The 11,645-nt window shown below is 45.7% G+C and overlaps 1 long non-coding RNA gene across 3 annotated transcripts in view; it reads left to right on the plus strand.

Annotated features, from left to right (window-relative positions):
- The window catches only part of LOC128342570 (uncharacterized), a 48,621-nt gene extending 37,605 nt beyond the window's left edge, over nt 1-11,016 (plus strand). For 2 of the 3 annotated variants that reach the window (XR_008315085.1, XR_008315087.1), the window contains 2 exons: nt 1,549-1,603; nt 10,842-11,016. This is a non-coding gene — a long non-coding RNA (uncharacterized LOC128342570). Of the gene's footprint in view, nt 1-1,548; nt 1,604-10,420; nt 10,524-10,841 lie in introns of all 3 variants that reach the window. The other variant, XR_008315086.1, reaches the window with a different exon arrangement.
- The last annotated feature ends 629 nt before the right edge of the window (nt 11,017-11,645 follow it).

Raw genomic sequence — 11,645 nt, forward strand, 5'->3', positions numbered from 1 at the left:
GTTTTTTCCCCTCCAAGATGTTTAGATAACTTTGCTAATTATGCTATCCTTCAGGCATGTAGTGGTCCAGCAATGAAAACTTAAAAGGATCTGTAGCCTAGAAAAAGTAACTCAATCAATATGCACATACAAAATTCATGTAGGTTCTTTGGAAAAAAGATAATAATGTGCAAAGGATGATGTCTCCCCCTCAGCCTTTCATATTACCGTCATTTGTGTTATGGAACTTGAAATTCTGGGGAAACTTCCAGAAGACACAACGTGCAAGAATAACTTGTGCCTTTCAGATAGAGAAACTGTTTCCTTAGTTTAATCAAAATTAGTATCATTTCCATTCTATTAATCCAAGAGGAAAAAGTTTCTGCCACTGAAAATTTGCATGATCTGCCAGGCAGGACAAATGCTTGAATGCCAACAATGAACACCTGCTGTAATCTGAATTCATGTTCCAAAATGAAGAACGTTTGTTTCCCTTTTCACCATGTATTAATCTCTTTTTGTACTGCTGTACAATGTAAGAGTAGAGCAGTGTGGGTGCTCATGTGGGGAGGACGGTTTTTGCTGATCACATCTTCCCTCTGTAGCACATACTTACACCTGAAAATATGTCTTCAAGGGCTGTGCAGATGAGAGAGAATAGGAAAACCCTTATTTTTCCTCTTTGCATGATACCCAGAAAAATATCAAAAGCATTTTCATGAAGGCAAAATAATTAATAAGCCCCACTTCCTTCTAGTTACCATTACTATTACTACTACAGATATTTATATACTGCCTTCAACCAAAGTCTTCAAAGTGGTTTACACACACACACACACACACACACACACACACACACGATGGTCCCATCCCCAAAGGGCTCACAATCTAAAAAGAAACACAATTGCTGGACCTCTCGACTGATGTATGTAATTATGAGATGTTTAAGAACTGCTAATTGTAAAATTACCTTTTCCTTCCTTTTCTATGTTTCCTGTTCATTTCTGTTATTTTGTTGAAAAACAATAAAAAGATTTATAATGAATGAATGAATGAATGAATGAGAAACAAACATAAGGTTGACACCAGCAACAGCCACTGGAGAGATACTGTGCTGGGGTTCCATAAGGCCAGTTGCTCTCCCCCTGCTAAATAAAAGAGAATCACTACTTTTAAAAGATGCCTCTTTGCTCAGTTAGCAGGGGTTAAACAGTTAGTAGTTGGTAAGCATTTGGAGTTCCCCACGTTTATATTTCCACGTTCAGCATGGGAATTTAGGGGAGAGCAAGGGCATATCCATTTGTGTTAGGTATATGTGCAGCAATTCAATGTTTCAAGTAATTGCAAACCACACAGCACGAGTGCACACACACCTCTGATTCCCCTGCTTGTCTTCAATGCTGTGAAGAAAGGATGCAGGAAATTGTGGGCTGCCATTTTGGTCTGGTAAATAGGATTCAGCAAGGACCAAAGGATATGCTGAAGTTGTGAAGAAGCAGTACATTTTAAGAGTATTTCTTATGATTATATTTTTACTTTGTAATATGCATAGTACTGTTTTCAACACAGGACAAAGAGGTCACCATTTGAAGAGGGAAAGCAGTCTGTGCCTTTGGGACACATAGTAAGTACATATGCCTATCTCATTATTTATAACAACAGGTGTTCAATGATCTGAGGCTTGGGCAGAGATAGAAGTGCTCGTGACATATCATTACATGGTGTTAAAACATGGGGGAGGATGTACTCTCCCTCCCTAAATGGCACTCAGGCACAATACAATTAGGGAAAGGAGCCAGGACTGGCTGCAGGTTTTATAGGGCCCTCAAGGGGCCCACAGCAGACTGCCCATCATGGACCTCCTCCTACCTCCTACTCTGCCACCATTTATTTATTTATTTATATTCATTGTTCAATTTGTATGCCACTTTTCATAACACATCTCAAGGCGGTTTACAAAAGTTAAAAATTCCATTTATACAATTCCATTAAATACATTAAATACATTAAATACATTTAAAACCTTAAAATCGAGAAAGCATTAAAACCATAAAACAAGAAACAGTTAGAAACAAATGCAAGAAAGCCAAGAAACCTGGAATCCCTAGGAAGTAAAAGCCTCAGTAAATTAAAAAGGTCTTTGTTTTTAAAAAGCAGCCACAGTTGTCACAGAAAGAATGTTTACTGGGAAAGCATTCCAGAGTTAGGGGCAACAACAGAGAAGGCCCTGTCCCATGTGCACGATAATCTAGCCTCTCTCATAAGAACATAAGAACAGCCCTGCTGGATCAGGTCCAAGGCCCAACTAGTCCAGCATCCTGTTTCACACAGTGGCCCACCAGATGCTGCTGGAAGCCTCCAGGCAGGACTTGAGGGCATGCCCTCTCTCCTGCTGTTCCTGCAACTGGTACTCAGAGGCATCCTGCCTTTGAGGCTGGAGATGGCCCACAGCCCTCTGACTAGTAGCCGTTCACAGAACTCTCCTCCATGAAGTTATCCAAACCCCTCTTAAAGCCTTCCAGGTTGTTGGCTGTCACCACATCTTGTGGCAGAGAATTCCACAAGTTGATTATGCATTGTGTGAAAAAGTACTTCTGTTTGCTGGTCCTAGATATCCTGGCAATCAATTTCATGGGATGAGCCCTGGTTCTAGTGTTATGGGAGAGGGAGAAGTATTTCTTTCTATCCACTTTCTCCACACCATGCATGATTTTATAGAGCTCTATCATGTCTCCCTGCAGTCATCTTTTTTTCTAAACTAAATAGCTCCAGGTGTTTTAGTCTTGCCTCATAAGGAAGGTGCTCTAGGCCCCTGATCATCTTGGTTGCCCTCTTCTGCACCTTTTCCAGTTCTACAATGTCCTTTTTAAGATGTGGTGACCAGAACTGTATGCAGTATTCCAGGTGTGGCTGCAGCATCGTTTTAGTATAAGGGCATTATAATATTAGCAGTTCTGTTTTCAATCCCCTTCCTAATGATCCCTAGCATGGAACTGGCCCTTTTCACAGCTGCCGCACATTGAGTCGACACTTCCAAAGAGCTGTTCACCATGACCCCAAGATCCCTCTCCTTGTCAGTCACAGACCGCTCAGATCCCATCCACGTATACCTGAAATTGGGGTTTTTGTCCCAATGTGCATCACTTTATACTTGCCAACACTGAACCACATTTGTTATTTTGTCGCCCACTCACCCATTTTGGAGAGATCCTTTTTGAGCTCCTCACAATCCGTTTTGGCTCTGTTGGCACACAGAGCAAAGGCCCACGTAATGATCTTGTTGAGTGGGCAGAAACCCTTGGAAGCAAGTGGGCCTTCAGGTATTCAAGGCCCATACCATTAAGGGCTTTAAAGATAATAATCAGCACCTTGAATTGGATCCAGAAACAAATTGGCAACTGGTGCAGTTCTTTCAGAATAGGTGTAATATGCTCTGAGCAAGCAATTCCAGAGATAACCCTGGCAGCTGCATTCTGTACCAATTGAAGCTTCTGAATATTTTTCAAGGCTAGCCCCACATAGAGCGCATTGCAGTTTTCCAGTTGTGGCATGGCTAAGGCATGGGTAACCATGGCCAGATCTGCCTTCTCAAGAAAGGACTACAGGTGGTATGCTAGCCAAAGCTGTGCAAAGGCAAGCCTGGCCAACACCTCCACCTGAGCATCCAAAAGCAGAGCCGGATCCAGCAGCACCCCCAAGCTGCACACTTGCTCTTTCAAGGGGAGTGCAACCACCTCCGGAGCTGATTGAATCACTCTATCCCAATTGGTTTTCCTACTGACCAACAGCATCTCCATCTTGTCTGGATTCAACCTCAGTTTATCAGCCCACATCCAGCCCTCGGTTCAGGACATCCACTGCTTCCCTAGGATCTGATGTCATGGAAAGGTAGAGCTGAGTGTCATCTGCATACTGATGACACTGCAGCCCAAACCTCCTGATGACCTCTCCGAGCAGTTTCATGTAGATGTTAAACAGCATGGGGGACAATACTGAACCTTGTGGGACCTCAGAGGCCAGAGGCTAATGAGTTGAACAGAGCAGAAGTCCCCCAGCACCACCTTCTGGAACCTCCTCCCAAGAAAGGACCGGAGCCACTTCAATGCACTAACCCTGATCCCTACACCGGAGAGGTGGTCCAGAAGGATACCATGGTTGATGGTACTGAATGCCTCTGAGAGGTCCAGCAGAACCAACAGGGATGCATTCCCCCTTTCTAGTTCCTGGTGAAGGTCATCCACCAGGTGACCAAAGCAGTGGCAGTCCCAAACCCAGGGCAACAGCCAGATTGTAAAGAGTCTAGATAATCTGTATCTTCCAAGACCCTTTGCAGCTGAATATTTATTATTTATTTATTTATTTATTTGATTTATATACCGCCCTTCCGAAATGGCTCAGGGCGGTTTACAATTAAAACAGGAAACATTAAAAACAATTAAAACAGAGATACAAATATAAATACCAATTTAAAACAACTTAAAAAACAATTAAAACCCTGAAAACCAGGTATTAAAACAATTAAAACTACAGTAATCCCTCGACCTACGAATTACTCAACTTACGTTGTTTTCGAGTTACGAGCGACAAAAAGACCAGAAGTAGTTGCTTACCGGAAGTAGTTGCTTACTCGACCTACGAATGTTTAGATGCGGCTTCCTCGAATTACGAGTGCTTTGAGACTTCCGTGGTGCGCTCCTCGACTTACGAAAATTTCAACCTCCGAACGTGCGTTCGGAATGGATTATTTACGTAAGTCGAGGGACCACTGTAATTAAAAACCCTGAAAGCCCAGGCCAAACAGATAGGTTTTAAGGGCTCTCTTGAAGGACAGTAAAGAATCAAGATTATGAATTTCCACTGGGAGTGCATTCCACAGTCCAGGAGAAGCTACAGAGAAGGCCCGCCTCTGAGTCATCACCAAACGAACCGGTGACAACTGGAGACGGACCTCCCCAGATGACCTTAACGTGCGGTGGGAATCATGTAAAAGAAGGCGCTCTCTAAGATATCTTGGACCCAAGCCATACAGGGCTTTAAAGGTAATAACCAGCACTTTGTATTTTGCCCGGAAACATATTGGCAGCCAGTGTAACTGTTTTAAAACAGGCATCATATGGTCTCTCCGGGTTGCCCCAGAGACCAATCTGGCTGCCGCATTCTGAACTAACTGAAGTTTCCGGACTACATACAAAGGCAGCCCCACGTAGAGCGCATTGCAATAGTCAAGCTGGGATGTTACCAGCTGATGCACCACTGTTTTGAGGTCATCCTCTTCGAGGAATGGGCGCAGCTGTCGAATCAGCCGGAGCTGATAGAAAGCACTCCTGGCCATGGCCTCCACCTGAGATACCAGGGTGAGGCCTGGGTCCAGGAATACTCCCAAGCTACGCACCTGCTCCTTCTGGGGGAGTGTAACCCCACCCAGCACAGGAAGATCTAACTCACCCCTCAGATTCTGAGCCCCCACAATGAGCACCTCCACCTTGCTTGGATTCAGCTTCAATTTGTTCTCCCTCATCCAGCCCATTACTGCCTGTAGGCAGGCATTTAAAGAGTGAGTGCCATTTCCGGAAGATGAAAAGGAGAAGTAGATTTGGGTGTCATCAGCATACTGATAACACCCAGCACCAAACCTCCTGATGACCTCACCCAGCGGTTTCATGTAAATGTTAAAAAGCATTGGTGACAGAATGGAGCCCTGAGGGACTCCATATAACAGCTCCCTTTTTGAGGAGCAACTGTCACCAAGCTCCACCATCTGGAATCTGCCCGAGAGATAGGAACGGAACCACTGCAAAGCAGTGCCCCCTATCCCCAACTCCCCCAGGCGATCCAGAAGGATACCATGGTCGATGGTATCGAACGCTGCCAAGAGATCCAGAAGAACCAGCAGAGTCACACTCCCTCTGTCGATTCCCCAGTAAAGGTCATCCATCAGGCTGACCAAGGCTGTCTCAACTCCATAGCCCGTTCTAAAGCCAGTTTGAAATGGGTCTAGATAATCAGTTTCCTCCAAGACTGCCTGGAGCTGGTCAGCCACCACCCTCTCAATCACCTTGCCCAACCAAGGGAGATTGGAGAGTGGCCTGTAGCTGTCCATCGCTAAGGGGTCTAGGGAAGCCTTCTTTAAGAGTGGTCTAATCATTGCCTCCTTCAGGCAGGGGGGCACCCTACCCTCCCTCAGTGATGCATTTATGATAATAATTAGGCCATCTCCAACAATCTCCCTGCTAGATAGAAGCAGCCAAGTCGGGCAAGGATCCAGAGAACAGGTGGTAGGCCGCACCGCCCCAAGCAGCTTGTCCACATCCTCAGGAGTCACAGATTGAAACTGATCCAATCTAATACTGCAAGAAGGATTGCTGGACACCTTCTCCATAGACCTTGCAAAAATAGTGGCGTCCAAGTCAGCCCGAATACAGGAGATCTTATTCGCAAAGAACCCATTAAAGGCATCACAGCAGAGCAACCCCGGGGACTGATTGGAAGTAGAAGGAGCAGAAACCAAACTCCTCACAACCCGGGATAGCTCTGCCGAGCATGAACCTGCAGCTGCAATGCGCGCAGACCAGAATCTCTTTTTCGCTGCGCACACTGCCACCACATAAGCCTTCAAATGGGTCACGTGCTGAATCCTGTCAGATTCGAACCGAGTTCTTCTCCACTTGCGCTCTAGTCGCCTACCCAACCGCTTCAGCCCCCGCAGCTCCTCAGTATACCAAGGGGCCCTTTTTGCAGCAGGTCGGAAGGGACGCTTAGGAGCAATCGTGTCTACTGCCCTGTTGAGTTCCCTGTTCCAGGTTCCCACCAGGGCATCAACAGAATCACCGGCCGCACCAACGTCAAAATCCTCCAAGGCCTTTTGAAATCCCACTGGGTCCAGCAGCCTTTTCGGACGGACCATCCTAATAGGTCCACCACCCCTGCAGGGGTGGATTGCAGCTGTGAGACCAACCTTAACCAGGTAGTGGTCCGTCCATGACATTGGGGAAACCACTGGATTTCCCACCCACGGAACACCCCCCTGATCCAAACAGAAGACCAAATCGAGTGCATGGCCGGCAACGTGAGTTGGTTCAGAAACTAGTTGAGATAGGCCCATAGTTGTCATGGTTGCTATGAACTCCTGAGCTGCACCAGACAAGCCAGCCCCAAAGTGGATATTGAAGTCCCCCAGCACCAAAGGTCTAGGAGACTCCAACACCAACTCCGCGACCAGCTCCGTCAGCTCAGTTAGGGAGTCAGTTGGGCAGCGGGGTGGACGGTACACCAACAGAATCCCCAATCTATCCCTAGTTCCCAGCCTCAAAAATATGCACTCAATATAAGTCAGCTGTCTCACAGGGGCCCTGGTAAGTGAAATTGTATTCTTATGGACCACAGCCACTCCACACACACCCCCGCCCACTTCCCTTGGCCTGTTCCACGACAGAGTAACCTGGTGAGAGAAGCTGAGCCCACACTGGACCACTCGCCTCCCCCAACCAGGTCTCCGTTATACATGCCAGGTCAGCTCCCTCATCCACGATCAGATCGTGGAAAATTTCGGTCTTATTCTGAACTGACTTGGCATTGCAAAGGAGCAAGGCCAGATTCTGTTGGTCATTGGAGCTGCTTCCCAAGGCCGAAGAGTTGACAGAACAGTTTGAATTGGAAACAGTTATTAAATTACTGACTTCCCTTCCCCTGTAACGGCCAGCTGCTCTGCCAGCGCCAATTCTTCTATTCCCCACCACTACAGTAATAGCTGCCCCTGAACTGCTAGGCACACCCCCAGCACCATCCCCCCCCCAAGAGAGCCCAAACACATGTCTGCAAGAGGCCTGGCCCAACCCAACCCCCCAGCCCTCAGTCCCACACTGCAAGCCCCAGAAGCCACTCCTCACACAAGCAGCTCCCAGGACAGGCGGCAGGTGATGGAACTTCAGCAATCTTCAGTAAGCTGGGAGGCTGGCAACCAGCCAACTGGAACTTGGCAGCCAACAAGCGGGCTGCACTCCGTCTGAGCTGGAATGTCCACAGGAGGCAAAGGGGCTAGATGGTAGGTCCCAGCAAGGTAGATGGAATAACCCTGCTCCCCTGTTACCTTCCCCACATGCTCTATCACCTTGCTTTAAAAGGGAAGGTTAGAAACAGATTGATAGTTATCAAAATTGGTGGAATCAAGCGAGGTTTTTTTCTTAGCACCACCTGCTTGAGGCTCGATGGCATATTGCCCTCTCTTATTGAAACATTAATAATTGGCTCCAACCACTTACCTGTCCATTAGCTAGCAGATTTTGCTGGCCATGCAGAACAAGGGTGCAGAGTGCATGCTATTGCCTACACACTGCCTAGGATCTTGTCCACTTCCTCAGGCTGCACTAACTGAAAAAAATCCATCACAATCAGACCAGATGGTTGCCGAGGCATGTCATCTCTTTTCCAGATGCCCAGTTAGACAATATCAGAATTTTGAGTGTTTGCCCCTGAGGGTGGGCCTCCCCGCCCCTCAAGGCAGGGCTGCTGTAGGATCATGAAACCTGGAGGGGCATTACTGGGAAAGAGCCATGCCACCGAGCTCACCCAACCAGGCCTCAGTCACACATACCAGGTCAGCATTCTCACCCACAATTAAATCATGGATGAGAGATGTTTTTGCATTTACTGACCTGGCATTCAACAACAGAACCCTAATCCTTGAGGGAGCGTTCCCAGAACTCCCTGGAGCTATAGGATTGAGAAAAGAGCTGGGAAAGGGAATAGGCCTCCGTTGCCTAGACCATTTCCCCCTGTAATGACCCTGTGCAGCTCTCACCGCCATATCTCCCTTTGCCCGTCACTCGAGAAATAGTGGCCCCCAGACTACCTCCAGTTCCCTGCTCTCCCAGGCACATACTAGAACACCACAAGTGGACAGAATTAAAAGGCAAAGTACAATTAATAGTACAGAGACTGTACTAAAAGCAAACGTCCTATTCACCCCCCAGACCACTGGGAAGTGGGTTCCTGCATGCATCAGATGTATTACTTGATGAGCAGGATTGCTTATCATGTTGTTATCACCATCCTTGCAGACCACAGGTGTTCCCTAGTGATACTACCACTCTTCAACCTCTGTGCCTCAGGCTGTGAGCCCCAGGCTAAGAGCCTTTGTACTTCCCGTAAGTACACTACACTACTTCCCTTAAGTCCTGTTACCTGCAGAGGGGAGGGGTAGAATGAGCTCACTGCAGCTTCCAGGTGTCAACAAGCCCAAGTAACACAGCAGCCCCTCCCAGCCCAGCTCTGGCAAGGCACCTCCCTTAAGTACCATTGCACAGGAGACCACAGAGGTGGTCTACGAGATCAGTGGTCAGCTCTTCCGGAGGCCCTGGGCTCTTGGCAGTTGCACTCCTAACACCAGCCCTGAATGTGAAGGTTTGTGCCACAGTGTGGCTGACATGCTGCACAGCCTTACGATGGTGGAGCAAAAGCTCTCTCCTCACAAGGAGCAATATAACTAACTGCTTGTTTCACAGTGCTGGGATAGTGGAGGGGGAGGGGGAAGCTATTTGCTTCACTTCACTCTCTTCAAGAGCAGTTGTGTCCAGGAATATGTCTTTAAGGGCTGCGTGACCCTCAGGGACATATTCCTGGCAGAGAAATGAGCATTTGCAGGGAAGAGAGAGAAGCAAAGATCACTTTCCCCTCCCCCTCTGCCCACACTGGGCTGCAAGCCAAGCTAGTTTATGCATGCAGCTAGTTTACTGGTTGCTTGCAAGGATGGAGCTCTTGCTCCACCCCTGTAAGATTGCACTGCACATCAGCCTGCATCCCCGTTTCTCAGGTACTGTTCCTCACACTATTGTTCTTTCTGGTAGGCAGGCTAAAAGTTCCATGCAGGTGATATATATGTGACTACTTTGTTAATAATATAGTCACATGCTGAATGCCTTGGGAGAAGGCAGTCTACACATCAAAAGGAAGGAAGGAAATTCTTCCCAAAGTTAATTCATTTTTGATGCCCATCATCAACCCTTAACTTTCATTCACTGCTGCTGCTTGAATATATGGGAGCTAAGAAATGTATAAACTTTTCATATGGTAATCGTACAGTATTTGATCTTTGATCGAAATAAACGATTGATTGATAGGTTATTGCTCATGTGACCTTTTTCTTTACAGGTATTAGGCTAGTTTAGTCGAAATCAGAGTCTGTGTATGATACACACTTCTGATGCTGAACTCAACTTGAGTGCATGTTTTATGGTACTGGAGCACCAAATAAAAACTTGCTGAAGTTATTAATCTTATGAAAGACAAGCTGGTTTTCTGGCACAATCTGCTTGTGTGGGCAGGTGTCTAAAGCTGTAAATAATTCTTGGGTCTTCACACCCATTTCTAATGGTTTAATTTTACTCTAATTACAATAATTGATGTCAAGGCACACATGGCCTGACTAATGATAGCATTCTCACAGGTTGAAATATGGATTGATGTCTTGCCCTGTGACAAAAGTGCTCTTCCGTAAAGGAGTCTACCCACCTTACAATCACTGCTCCTTATAAGGAGCTGCGAAACAGGTTTGCTTTTGCCTTAACTTCATCTACAACCTAAGATTTGTTAGTTGGCAGATGTTTTGTAAGAGTTAATTAGTATTGATTTAACCTACAGTATTTATCACTTTCAATTTAAATTAAATGTGCAGTAGAATGTACTTAGCAGATTTTATTGAAAGTGCTACACCGTTAATTAGCGCTGTAAGCCCTCTTTATTATAAAATAACATTCTGCTCTTATGATTGAATTGAAATAGACCACACTAATGTTGTGTATAATAACATCTTTTTTTTTTTACATTAGATAAATTAGCATATCAACTTTCTATGGGTTTTATTACAGAATTGTGAAATAAGGCTATGGTATCTGCGTACAGCATGGAATGGAGAAATAATCTGTAATTGAAAGAGACCTCATTTACATTTTCAATCCCAAAATCTTGTTGAATAAGAGACTGCCTTTTGTTAAAGAGAAAATGACCATGGTACAGGTTTCTGTAGCACTCTTTAGAAAATGTATCCACTTTAATAAATATTTTTCTACTTTAAGTTATAAATGAAATAAAAATGTGTGTTAGTGAAAACCATATTAATGCAACCTTCTTGTTAGAGATTCTATCAGCTTTACTGAAAGGATCACTGCTCCTTCAATCCAAAATGTTTGGCATGGCTGACACTTTGAAATATAACAGTAAATAAAAGCAGGTTTTGATCTACAAAAAAGTAAATTGGGTTGGCCCCACATCTGTGTTACAGATAACATACCTACCAACATGTCCCTATTTTCCCATTCAGGTACATGGGAAAATAGGGACATGGCAGGTATGAGATAACCTCCTCCTCCCACCATGATCTCTGAGAGCATGCTCTTAACCAGGAGTGCAAAAGACTGGGTGCCCAGTAAGCCATGGCACACAATTGCCCACTTTATGCATGGGCTGTTTCCTTTCAAAGAGGAGATGGATGAGCCTTTCCATAGGTTGGGACTGTGGATCACTCTCACTGTGTGGAGAAAGCAGCTCTGGTTTTGTCTAATGAATTACCACTTGAAGGAAATTATTCATCACCCATGAAATGTGGGTGCTGCTTGAGTATTGTTTGTTTTCGCATATACTCCCAGAGGTGCACCTAGGTAATTTGGGAGTCT

Source organism: Hemicordylus capensis, chromosome 2 (assembly GCF_027244095.1).
Source record: "Hemicordylus capensis ecotype Gifberg chromosome 2, rHemCap1.1.pri, whole genome shotgun sequence".
NCBI lineage: Eukaryota > Metazoa > Chordata > Lepidosauria > Squamata > Cordylidae > Hemicordylus > Hemicordylus capensis.